General features: G+C 45.8%; 1 protein-coding gene across 1 annotated transcript in view; it reads right to left on the reverse strand.

Annotated features, from left to right (window-relative positions):
* Positions 1 to 8,460, reverse strand: part of ZNF831 (zinc finger protein 831) — a 222,945-nt gene extending 214,485 nt beyond the window's left edge. Inside the window, exon 1 of the mRNA XM_063963143.1 lies at positions 8,274 to 8,460. The gene's annotated coding sequence lies outside the window, so the exon portion shown is untranslated. The remainder of the gene's footprint in view (positions 1 to 8,273) is intronic.
* Between the last annotated feature and the right edge of the window lie 5,268 nt (positions 8,461 to 13,728).

Raw genomic sequence — 13,728 nt, forward strand, 5'->3', positions numbered from 1 at the left:
CTTCACCCTCACTCAGCGCGCTGTGTGGTGATCGGGGGAGAGATGTGTGATGAGCAGTCTGTGCTAGATGGTTCAGCACACATCTCTCCCCATGTGTACGGGCTTTACAGTTTACACACCAATCCTATATTAACACAGATTATCAGAACTGACATATTACACTACACACTTATCCAGTTATTCACTAATCATGAATTACAGAGCTCTGGGTGCCTTTTGATTTTACTTCTTAATGAAAGGTTAAAGTGGAACATCTGTGGCTGACTTGAATGCTGACTTACGTAAGATTCTGAAGCAGAACCTAAGTAGAATCTGATTGGTTACATTGGCGTTTCTATAATGGGTGCAATGTGCGGTGCACACGGGTCCAGGTGGGCCCACACTACACATATTGCACCAATATTTTAATACTTGCCGCTCCGGAGTCCAGCGTCGGGCGCTGCAACCGCAGAAACAATCGCAACTAAAATTTCCGTCGCGCATGCGCAGTAGTGATTTTTGTCTCCGTAACATGGCGGGTGCCATGTTTCGTAGATCTGCGCATGCGCAGTGGACTCTGGCACAATGCCGAGACTGCTGCGCCGTAGAGAGGAGGGGGCCCACCCAGAGTCTGCACAGGGGCCCAATCCTCTGTTAAAACAACCCTGATTGGTTACAATGAGTAGCATTGCCAGTTCTAAAAAAAAACTCCCACCTTGGTAAATTTTCCCCATAGTGTGTAAATAGATGTTTGGTGACAATTATAAAACAGATGGCAAAGTTGATCATAATAGAGCCTCTAATTGGGGACAGACATTACAAAGCTGTTAAGGTAAATGGAATAAACACAATTGTTGAGAAGAAAGTTTGCAAAATAGCTGCATCTGCAGGCTGAGTATTGCTTGAGAAGTTACAAAGGAGGACAGTAGGTGGCACTGTGTGTCTTGTGTAGTAAGTTTGTTGTGCAAGTGCACTCTATTCTGCATTTTTCCTGCTAATGCTCCATGATATGTTTAACATGTACTGGTCATGGTTTTCCTCACAATTGTTACCTGTGACTACAATCAGAGACAAGCAGTGGGTCTCCTCGAATCAACCCTCGAAAACCACATTTTGTAATGGTCTCAGAAATAAATCACAAAGACTACAAGAGCAGACTCAAAAAGCAACACTGCCTCAACCCTGAAAGTGTCACCTTGTCAGGAATTAATCAGAGGAAGCGACCAACCTCTTTATACCAAGTTTTTTCTGATCAACAAGTTACACTTGATATTCTATCAAAGGATTTAGGCTGGTCTAGTCCATCTACTCAGAGGTGTAGCTAGATGCCATGGTGCCTGGAGCAAGGGTATGTTCTGGTGCCCCTATACTGAATTGGGGGCCTGGCCAACATGTGATGGCATGTTAAATTTGAAATAAAACAATATTTAAATTGGTGACAGGGTCAGTTCTAAACTTTGTAGAGTGCATTGCGAAAGTTTCCTTTGGGTGCCACCCATGTATAAAATATGGACAGTGCACGCCGAGGCATATCATTATGCCACAGTAGAGCTCCTTATACATATTATGCCACAGTAGAGCCCCTTATACATGTTATACCATGGTAAAGCCCCTTATACATGTTATGCCATGGTAAAGCCCCTCATACACATTACACAACAGTAGAGCCACTATGGAAGTAGCTGTATTCAATTATTTACTTTTTTAATTTAAATAAATTAAAAACACTATGTATGCTTCTTGACTGACCTGACCTCACAACTGCCCAATCCCTTAATGAAAATAATGCCCCAAATGTGACCTCCCACGGACCTAATAATCCCCCCCAATCTCTCAATGAAAATAATGCCCCAAAACTGACAACCTCCCCTGATCTGATAATCTCCCAATTTCTCAATGAGAATAATGTCCCAGAATTGCCTGAGGAGCAGAAATAGCTGCTCTGCAGCAGGTTGAGGGGCAGCAAGAGCTCCAACATGTGCTGGCTGCCAGTGTCTCCTGCTGATGCCTCTGCCTGCCCTAGTCTCAGAGTCTGAGTCAGCGTGCGCCTCCTCTGCTCCTTCTCCTCCTGCTCTGCGCACTCTACATTTTCCGGGGCCTGGAGCTCACGCTCCACCAGAGCCACCCTTGCTACACCCCAGCATCTACTTCCCACATCTATGGGTTTTGCATATTGAGAAATTTCCCTTTGTTATGATAAAGGATTCACAGACGTTCCACCTATTCTACTATGGTAAACTGACAGGCTGATGGTAATGCTGGTGCTCTTGATGTCACTAGGCCTCTTTACCTTAAGACAACAGAATCAACAACAAATTATCATGGAATACCTCCCTCTAGTTTCAGCATGTGTCCTCATGTTCAACTACTTCTTTTCCTTTGAAGAGTGTCACTCTCCTGTACCTTGTTAAAACTCTTGATATATTTGAAGTTTCCATCATGTCCTCCCACTCTCTTCTCTGCTCCAAACTATACATATTAAGATCTTCAAGTCTTTCCTGGTAAGTTTTGAGGTGTAGACTCTTCACCATTTTAGTTGCCCTTCTTTGTGCAGTCTCTTATGTATATATTATTATTATTATTATTATTATTATTACTATTACATTTTATTTATAAGGCGCCACATGTGTTTCGCAGCACCGTACAAAGGACAGTACAGGGAGACAAAACATAGCATTTCAGTAAATAAATAACAGAAATAGAGTACAGGTAACATAGAGCACCACACTTTCTCAAGACATAATACAGCTAAGATGTAAGTATTGAGGGAGTGATCATCGTACTATTAGGGGCAGGTGGCCATAGATGGAGATGAGCCTTCACTAGCAGGGTAAAGATGGTCGTTGAGTAGGGGAGAGCTGCGAGTGAAATGTGTCGAGACGAGGGCTTATATAACAAGAGGAAAGAGGGCCCTGCTCTGAAGAGCTAACAATCTAGTGAGGAGGAGCGACAGACAGATGACAAGAGGTGCAGGCAAGCGGGAGGTAGCCCGATGGCAGTATGCAAGCAAAGCTGAGATGTTCACGGCATGAGGCAGGGGGGTGGAGGCGCGGCCTCAGGACTGGGTTATGCATCGGGAGGGTATGCTTTGATGAATAGGTGGGTTTTTAGTGCCCGTTTGAAGCTTTGCAAGGTCGGGGAGAGTCTAATAGAGCAGGCGAGTGCGTTCCACTGAGGGGGGGGGGGGGCAGCACGGGCATAGTCTTGAACACGAGCATGGGAAGCAGTGACCAGGGCGGTGGAGAGGTGACGGTCATTAGTCGACCGTAGGGGGCGGGAGGGAGGTTGGAGATGTAGGGAGCAGTGGAATTAGCGATGGCCTTGTATGTGAGTGTGAGGAGTTTGAAGAGGATTCTGTAGGGGAATGGGAGCCCGTGTAGATTTTGTCGAAGGGGAGTGGCAGATGTGGTGCAGCGGGAGAGGAAGATAAGCCTAGCTGTAGAGTTCAGGACAGATTGGAGGGGAGCAAGATGGGAGCAAGCGAGGCCAGTGAGGAGAACATTGCAGTAGTCAAGTCGTGAGATGACCAGTGAGTGGATGATAAGTTAAGCTGCACTCTGGAAGAGATATGGCCTGATACGAGCAATGTTGCGTAGCTGGAATCGACAGGATTGTGCCAGAGCTTGGATGTGGGGTGCAAAGGAGAGGGAGAAGTCAGTTTTGTCCATGTTGAGCTTCAGAGAGCGCTCAGACATCCAGGAGAAGATTGCGGAGAGGCAGCTGGAAACCTGAGAGAGGACAGAAGGGGACAGATCAGGAGAGGAGAGGTAGAGTTGTGTGTCATCAGCATAGAGGTGGTATTGAAGGCCAAAGGAGTTAATGAGCGCACCCAGGGAAGAGGTGTACAGGGAGAACAGAAGGGGGCCAAGGACAGAACCCTGAAGGACACCAACAGGAAGGATGGAAGGGTGTGAGGTGGTGCTGGAGGCAGACACAGAGAAGGAGCAGTTAGTGAGGTAAGAAGAAAACCAGTCAAGGACAGTGCTAGAGAGGCCAGCGTTTTGGAGTGTGCAGAGGAGGAGAGGATGATTTACTGTGTCAAAGGCAGCAGAGAGGTCTAGAAGGATGAGCAGAGAGAAGTGGCCCCTGGATTTGTCCGAAAGCAGGTCATTCACCAGGGCAGTCTTAGTTGAGTGGAGTGGGCGAAAGCCAGATTGTAGTGGGTCGAGGATGGAGTTGTCAGAGAGGTAGCTTGTCAGACGGCTATAGACCAGTCATTCAAGTAATATGGAGGCGAAAGGGAGAAGAGAGAAGATATATTTCTATAGTTTTTAACTTTTGGAAATGTGCTCTAAAGTGTCCAGACCTATATATACTGTATATATATATATATCCTTCTGAAGTTTTGGCCTCCTGAACTGAACATGGAATTCTAGATGAGGCCTTTCCAATGACCTATACAGTGGCATTATTGTTACTTCTTTCTTTCTGCTAGTGATTTCTTTAAGTCCCCTGAAATAGTAACTCCTAGATCCATTTCCTCCTGAGTAGTTTCCATAGTAGTTCATTTGATACTCTATTTAACCTTTGGATTTTGTGACCTAAGTGTATGATTTTGCATTTTTTTGGCATTAAACTGTAGTTGCCACATTCTTGGCCATTCCTCTAGTCTGCCTAGATCCTCAATCATTTGTTTCAATCATTTGTCTCCACTCTATTGCATGCTTTTGTGTCATCTGCAAAAAGGTATACTTTCCCTTCGAAAACATTTGCAATGTCCCGAACAAAGATATTAAAAAGCACTGGTCCAAGTACAGATCCCTGGGATACACCACATGTAACCTCTCCCTCGTGAGACTGCACTCCATTTACTACTACTCTCTGTTTCCTATCCTGCCAAGTTCTTATCCATTCAATGTTCTTAGAATCCAAACCCATGCTTTCAAGTTTATTTAGTAGTCTGCGATGTAGGACAGTGTCAAATGATTTACTAAAGTCTAAATATGCTACATCAATGGCCCCTCCTTCATCTATTGTTTTAGTCACCCAGTAAAAAAAAAGTCAATATGATTTATTTGGCATGATCTCCCCCCAGGAAATCCATGCTATTTGGGAATCTGTAAATTGCTGGATTTGAGATATTCCATAACTTTTACTTTTAATAATGTTTCCATCAATTTCTCTACTATTGATGTAAGGCTCACTGATCGGTAGTTGCTTGACTCTTCCTTGCTTCCACTTTTGTGCAGTGGGACTACCTGTTCTATTTTCCAGTCCTCTGGAATTACTCCTGTAGCTACAGTAACGACTGGTTGAATTATTCTGTTAATGGTGTTACCAGCAACCCTTTAAGCTCTTTTAGAATCCTTGGATGTATCCCATCTGGATTTATCCACTTTCACTTTTGAGAGTACTGTTAGGACCTTCTTCTCTGTAAATGTACTTGTAGCTAACTAATTTTTATGTCCTGCACATTCTAGGAGATTAGGGCCTAATTCAGCTTGATACACAATTGTAAAATTGCAATAAAGCGATTTCAGCACATGCACGTATGCTGGTATGAGCATGCGCGAGGTCTTAAATTGCATTCTCTTCAGAATGCAGACCAAGACCTGTGGGGGAGGGGAGTGATGTGGCGTCGACGCCACATTTTCTGGGAGTCAACCCACCACTTAGAAGGCGCGGTTCGGACAATTTATCCTCATCTCTTCTCTGCAAAGGCCATGGTATCTGCAAGTTGTCAGGGACATGTTATCACAAGAGAAGGATGTAATTAACCTATGCCTACCTCAGGGACCGCTGAGTGGCAGGTGGAGATAACGTACTGAGGGGGCAATTAAATTAGCTAGTTTTGCAGATATGAATGACTTCTCTGTTATCTCTAGAAGAGCACAGCAAAACAGCATTGGATTTTGGATCTGTGGTTCTATTACAATATGATTTATACATTCATATTTTGTCAGATTTTCTCCAAATAGCCAAAGTAGCCCTTTATTCCCTCTATAATACTTGCACTGTAATTAAGCATTGGGCTCTTGGCCCTGTATTATAGACCATGTTAAGGTTTTTATTATTTTTATTTTTTAATTCCTTTAAAGCACAAATGGAGATACAGATGTGCAGGGGTGGATTGGGATCGAACACCAGCCTGGGAAATTTATGGGAACAGCCCTAATGGGGGTGGAGTCTGTTGAGGGGGAGGGGCCTGTGAAGAGGGCAGGGTCACTTCTCAGAGGTCCTGATTCTGAGATAGACACAGTTGGGGCCTCCTTTGCTTTACGTTATGCTATTGTTTACCTGCGACTTTATGCATATGGTACTACAATGCCCTTCCCTGATGTACATCTGTACGTCTGAATATACAAGGACTGATATGCCCACTTTCAGTGTCTACTGAAACTACTGTAATGCCTTTAATCTACTTCTGATTTTATTGATTTTTCATTCTACAAACCCCTTTTTTTTACCTTATATGTTTCAAAGTACAGGGAAGGGGAGCACACACTACATACAGCACAGTACAGGGATTGATGATTTCCGGACATCTGATCCCGTGCTGCTGCTCTGGACATCTGACCCATGCATTAAACAGAGATGCTGGCAGGAACTTCACATCTCAGTTCACTTATCAGATGACTGGGGTCACAGAGAACAGCCATCAGATGACAGGGTGGCTCAACGATCACCTGCCCCTTGTTGCAGGTAAGTTTTTTTTTATTCTAATCTGTGATCAGCCTGTGGTCTATCAGACACATATAGCTTATCACAGAAACTTACTCTGGGCTCTGCTTTACTTGCAGGTAGGGAATGCTGAGCTAGAATAAGTGAAACTGGAGGAAGACCTAATAACTCCATCTAAAGATGCCATTATTATTGCAGGGCTCCCTCCAGTGAATTCTCTTCCAATGGCCATTTAATACATTTCTGTGATACTAAAATAATGTGAAACGAACATGAAAACATCTATTTTCACATTATTTTAGTAAAAATAAGATTTATAAATATGCCCCTTATACACAAATGTCTCTAACTGTGAATAGTAAGTGTACTTGCCTACTTTCCCAGAATGTTTTGGAGACTTCTGAATTTTGAGGAGTTCTTCCCCCAAAAATTTCATAATCATGCATCGCACCTCCTACCCTAGTGTAGTGGGGGATGATGGGACTTGATGATGCGATTAATAATTGCAGTTACGTTATCATGGCCCTGTACTAGCGGCGATTCATGGCATTGCCCAGCAGAGCAATGATGACTTGAATTATCACGCACACCATACACTAGCCCCATAGATGTTCCCTCCAGGATCTTCCAGTCGGGATGTAAAAAAACGTACAATTATTTTTCTATCACTAATATTAAAGATGGGGCTTCCAGTGAAGTGAACATGCGTGACCAGCAATTGCATCTCTGTGGACATGTAAAAATAATATACAGGCCTATGAACGGCTACCCCCACTTAACTGTGAACAACTCTCTAGTCAAAATGCATTGTCAACCCTTAGAGAATTTCATGTAAGTATATAATTCTGCAGCAAAAACCCCCAAAAAACTTTAATTTGCACTTTTGCAACCCCGGCATTGGCCACCATGGCGACACTCTTAGTCTTGAACTTACACGGGGCATTTATATACAAGTACACATAGATACACTTATTACAGTATATCACAAAAGGCATGAGAAAATTTTATTCACACTGATATGAAGTTCCCATAATAAAATGTGTTCAGTCAAAACTGTTGGTGCATTCTCTGTACACCCCTGATGGGATCAGTATGAAAAACCGGCGGTCGGGATTCCGGCCACTGGTATGCCGGAGGCGGGACGAGCGCTAGAAAGCCCCTTGCGGGTTCGCTGCAGGCATGGTAGCTCGCTGCGCTTGCCACAGGTTCTATTCTCCCTCTATAGGTGCCGTGGACACCTATAGAGGGAGAAAAGCCTGTGGCACTGGCATCCGGTGGGGGTATTTCACCACTAGTCGGGATTGCGGCGGCGGCATTGTGACGACTAGGATCTCAACTAGCAGAATTGTAACCTCATACCCCCCTGATATAAAGCAAACAAACATAAAACTGGTGCAATTTTTAACTGCATTATATATTTCTTTACTTTCATGAAACTTTAAATATTTTCATTTAAAGTACAAACTTTCTTTTTTCCTGTATGAAGAAATCTGCATCTAGACTCTATAGCAATAATGGCATGTGTATCTCTGATGTGCTACATCTGCATGTCGCACTACACTCATAGACAGATAACACACTGTATACACACACAGAAATTATTTATCACAATACAAAAAGCACAAATACCAGCATGTTACAAATGACTCCATCTACTTTGAGCTAATGCTAACCTGAGCAGGTTGACTTCAAGGCTGATGTAAAGACACGGAATGAGTTCTGGATACTGTTGGCTCAGTATGGGGAGGTTCTTGCGTCCTTCCATCCCTTCTTCCCAGTGCATTTTGTCTGCGTGAGGGACCTGGATGGCATGGCGTGAATAGAGCTTTAAGGATCGTAATATGATTTTCCTGCTTATAATGTCTGTGCCACTGCAGCTCTGTGTGGGCGTACAAAATGACACAACTGTGTTTTAACCTCTTCCATACACACTCCAAAAACACATATTTATCTACCCTGAAATGGTGAACTACAGGGAGTAAGTAGCATATATAGTGTACCTCCTAGATAGAGGATTGTATGTACAAAGGGTGCAGGGTATCATTTACAATGTGCAAACATGTATATCTCCTCTATGTGCTTTGTGACTGCAGGTATGTTCATGTCAAAATGTTAATAAATCTGTCCATATTTTAGAGACAACATTACCATAGGCGAAACTGGGGTTTGGTCGGGGGTGAACCAGACCACCAATTAGCCCCAAACCCAATTTTTATTAATTTATTGGTTTAATTAGTATACTCCCGGTCAGGAATGCATTTGCTGACTGGGAGGACGATACCCGCGCTGCAGCTCCCCAGCTCCGCCTCCCCTGTGTGTTAGCAACCAATTGGTCACGCCGCACTCGCCCACCCGCCCGGACGCCAGCCACTGCCTCTGAGGTGGAGCTGCCTTGAGTGAAGTCCCGAGGCCGTGCGTGTGTCTGACTGCAGGGCGCAGGCTGTGGCAGTAGTGCAGTCCAGATACCGGCCGGCGGCTGCCCAGGCCAGGACCATTACAGACAGTACAGTCTGCACGACAGCCAGTAACTGAGACAGGTGAAAAGCTGATGTCTACCCTTGCGTCCCACCCACACTCCCGTCTGTGCTTCTGACTCTTTTGATTCCTTTAAATTTCTTAGTACATCACAGGCTGTGACACACTGCCAGTGCCTCAGGTAGGGAGAACATGGACCCCCTCCCGCTGTCCTCCTGGAGGCGTGGGCTGCGGCCATACTGCACCGGCCGTCAGAGCCTGAGGAGAAGCTGCTAGTCTCCTCCCTCTAGTATATAGTCACCAATACGGTCTGTAGCATATGGGGTCACCAATGCTGTGTGTGAAACCCCTGGCAACGAGCATGATATCCCAGACCTGAGCTTGAGATCCCTGGCAATGATCTGGAAACCCCTAGCAACGAGCATGAAACTCCTAGCAATGAGCATGAGACCCTTGACACCAGCAAGAAACTCCTGACACAAGCATGAGACCCCAGGCAATGAGTAGGAAACAGCTTGCAATGGAAGCATGGAACCCAGAGCATGAACCCCATTACAACAAAAATGAAACCCTTGGCAATGAGCTTGAGACCCCTGAAAATGAGCAGGTAATTGAAAAAGTACTTAGAAGCTTTAAGGGGGTACTCACGGAGAGATCCATGCTTAAAATCTAAGCAATCTGACTAGATTGCTTAGATTTTAAGAACAGATCACTCGTGTGTAACCCCCCACAGCGATAGCGATGCATGGCCCCGCGCATCGCTATCACCGGTGCTAGTTTGGCCTGCATGCAGGCTCAATCTAGCACGTTGCTCATTTCACCCGCTGGGTGAAATGAGCGTCCCCCCATCCTCCCCCGCATCGCTCAGCAAACATCGCGCTGTGCTGAGCAGCGGGAGAGATGTGTGCTGAGCAGTTCGCTCAGCACACATCTCTCCCGTGCATATGGCCCTGTACTGTGTGGCATCATTTGTAAGGGGCATTATTGTGTGTGGGGCATAAAATGGTTTCAGGGACATAACTGTGTGTGGCATAATGTGTAATGGGTGTTACGGTGTGTGGCATGATGTGTAATGGGCATTACGGTGTGTGGCATAATATGCAATGGACATAATGGTGTATGGTATAATGTGCAATAGGCATTCCAGTGTATGGCATAATGTGTAATGGGCATTACAGTGTGTGGCATGTGTAATAGGCATTACGGCGTGTGGCATAATGTGTAAGGGGCATAATTAAAAGGAGGAAAAATTACAAATAATGCAAGGGGCATGTATCAGGATTTTTTTTCCTGTGGTGGCCAATGTCTGGGCGTGCAGGTTGCAAAACTGGGGTATAAAGTAGTCTTTTCCTGCAAGGCCATGCCCTTGCAGCAATTATACACACCTAACAGTGAGGCCACACCACCTTTCTCTTACGTCCTAAAGGATGATGGGGTCCATTTTAGTACCATGGGGTATAGACGGTTCCGCAGGAGCCTTCGGCACTTTAAGACTTTTCAACAGTGTGAACTGGCTCCTCCCTCTATGCCCCTCTTCCACACCTCAGTTTAGAAAATGTGCCCAGGAGACTGGATGCACACTAGTGGAGCTCTACAGAGCTTCGCTGGAAAAAAAAACTTTCTTAGGTTTTTTATTTTACAGGGAAGCTGCTGGCAACTTCCCTGCTTCGTGGGACTTAGGGGGGGAAGTAGGAACCAACTTCTCAATTAGTTAATGGTTCTGCTTCCGCTGACAGGACACCATTAGCTCCTGAAGGGTACTGAACACAGCCCAAGCCTGGCCAGCGTTCACTCCCACAGCACTGCCGCCACCCCCTAACAGAGCCAAAAGTCAGAAGGCTGGTGAGTATATTACCAGAGTCCTGCAGAGAGGGGATCCTCCGGTCATCGTTGGCGGCATACAGGTACACGCGCAGTGCGCACCATGTCTCTCAGCACAAGGGTGCAGAGCACGGGGGAGGGGTGTGCTCTGGGGGCATGTTTTAAAACCTTACTCTCACTGGCAAAAAGGGTACATACATGCACGGCCGCTGATGTGCCATCCCTAGCCAGTATAAATATTACATTGCTGAGGCTGAAGGGCGGGGCTTCTCCTCCGACTTCCCAGAACACTCACTGGGTGCCATTTTCTCCTGCAGAAACTCCAGTGTGAAGCTCCTGAACGCTGTTTCTCCTCATGACAACGCTGATACAAGTACAGGGTGTTATAGAAGGGGCAGAAAGTGTTTATTATAATTAGGTCTGTGGGCCTATTATTGGTATATGCGCTGTGAGTGGGTAATATTTCCACAATTCACAATAAGGCGCAGTGTGTGGACTGGCAGATCCCCCTGTGTCTCTCTGACAGACTTTAGTGTGGGTCTGTCCCCAATAGCTCCCCTGTGTCATAGGGGGGTGTGTGTGTGTGTGTGTGTGTGTGTGTGTGTGTGTTCAAGTGTGCAACATTTAGTGATGTGCACCGGAAATTTTTCGGGTTTTGTGTTTTGGTATTGGATTCGGTTCCGCGGCCGTGTTTTTTGGATTCGGACGCGTTTTGGCAAAACCTCCCTGAAAATTTTTTGTCGGATTCGGGTGTGTTTTGGATTCGTATTTTTTTACAAAAAAACCTCAAAAACCGCTTAAATCATAGAATTTGGGGGTCATTTTGATCACATAGTATTATTAACCTCAATAACCATAATTTCCACTCATTTCCAGTCTATTCTAAACACCTCACACCTCACAATATTATTTTTAGTCCTAAAATTTGCACCGAGGTCGCTGGATGACTAAGCTAAGCGACACAAGTGGCCGACACAAACACCTGGCCCATCTAGGAGTGGCACTGCAGTGTCAGACAGGATGGCCGATTTAAAAAATAGTCCCCAAACAGCACATGATGCAAAGAAAAAAAGAGGTGCACCAAGGTCGCTGGATGACTAAGCTAAGCAACCCAAGTGGCCGACACAAACACCTAGCGGTCCTAGCCCATCTAGGAGTGGCACTGAAGTCAGACAGGATGGCCGATTTAAAAAATAGTCCCCAAACAGCACATGATGCAAAGAAAAAAAGAGGTGCACCAAGGTCGCTGGATGGCTAAGCTAAGCGACCCAAGTGGACGACACAAACACCTGGCCCATCTAGGAGTGGCACTGCAGTGCCAGACAGGATGGCCGATTTAAAAAATAGTCCCCAAACAGCACATGATGCAAAGAAAAAAAGAGGTGCACCAAGGTCGCTGGATGGCTAAGCTAAGCGACCCAAGTGGCCGACACAAACACCTGGCCCATCTAGGAGTGGCACTGCAGTGTCAGACAGGATGGCCGATTTAAAAAATAGTCCCCAAACAGCACATGATGCAAAGAAAAAAAGAGGTGCACCAAGGTCGCTGGATGTCTAAGCTAAGCGACCCAAGTGGCCAACACAAACACCTGGCCCATCTAGGAGTGGCACTGCAGTGTCAGACAGGATGGCCGATTTAAAAAATAGTCCCCAAACAGCACATGATGCAAAGAAAAAAAGAGGTGCACCAAGGTCGCTGGATGGCTAAGCTAAGCGACCCAAGTGGCCGACACAAACACCTGGCCCATCTACGAGTGGCACTGCAGTGTCAGACAGGATGGCACTTCAAAAAATTGTCCCCAAACAGCACATGATGCAAAGAAAAAAAGAGGTGCACCAAGGTCACTGGATGACTAAGCTAAGCAACCCAAGTGGCCGACACAAACACCTGGCCCATCTAGGAGTGGCACTGCAGTGTCAGACAGTATAGTCAATTTAAAAAATAGTCCCCAAACAGCACATGATGCAAAGAAAAAAAGAGGTGCACCAAGGTCGCTGGATGGCTAAGCTAAGCGACCCAAGAGGCCAACACAAACACCTGGCCCATCTAGGAGTGGCACTGCAGTGTCAGACAGGATGGCCGATTTAAAAAATAGTCCCCAAACAGCACATGATGCAAAGAAAAAAAGAGGTGCACCAAGGTCGCTGGATGGCTAAGCTAAGCGACCCAAGTGGCCAACACAAACACCTGGCCATCTAGGAGTGGCACTGCAGTGTCAGACAGGATGGCACTTCAAAAAATTGTCCCCAAACAGCACATGATGCAAAGAAAAAAAGAGGTGCACCAAGGTCGCTGGATGACTAAGCTAAGCGACCCAAGTGGCCGACACAAACACCTAGCCCATCTAGGAGTGGCACTGAAGTCAGACAGGATGGCCGATTTAAAAAATAGTCCCCAAACAGCACATGATGCAAAGAAAAAAAGAGGTGCACCAAGATCGCTGGATGGCTAAGCTAAGCGACCCAAGTGGCCGACACAAACACCTGGCCCATCTAGGAGTGGCACTGCAGTGTCAGACAGGATGGGCGATTTAAAAAATAGTCCCCAAACAGCACATGATGCAAAGAAAAAAAGAGGTGCACCAAGGTCGCTGGATGTCTAAGCTAAGCGACCCAAGTGGCCAACACAAACACCTGGCCCATCTAGGAGTGGCACTGCAGTGTCAGACAGGATGGCCGATTTAAAAAATAGTCCCCAAACAGCACATGATGCAAAGAAAAAAAGAGGTGCACCAAGGTCGCTGGATGGCTAAGCTAAGCGACCCAAGTGGCCGACACAAACACCTGGCCCATCTACGAGTGGCACTGCAGTGTCAGACAGGATGGCACTTC

The sequence above is a fragment of the Pseudophryne corroboree genome, chromosome 3 (assembly GCF_028390025.1).
Source record: "Pseudophryne corroboree isolate aPseCor3 chromosome 3, aPseCor3.hap2, whole genome shotgun sequence".
Taxonomy (NCBI): domain Eukaryota; kingdom Metazoa; phylum Chordata; class Amphibia; order Anura; family Myobatrachidae; genus Pseudophryne; species Pseudophryne corroboree.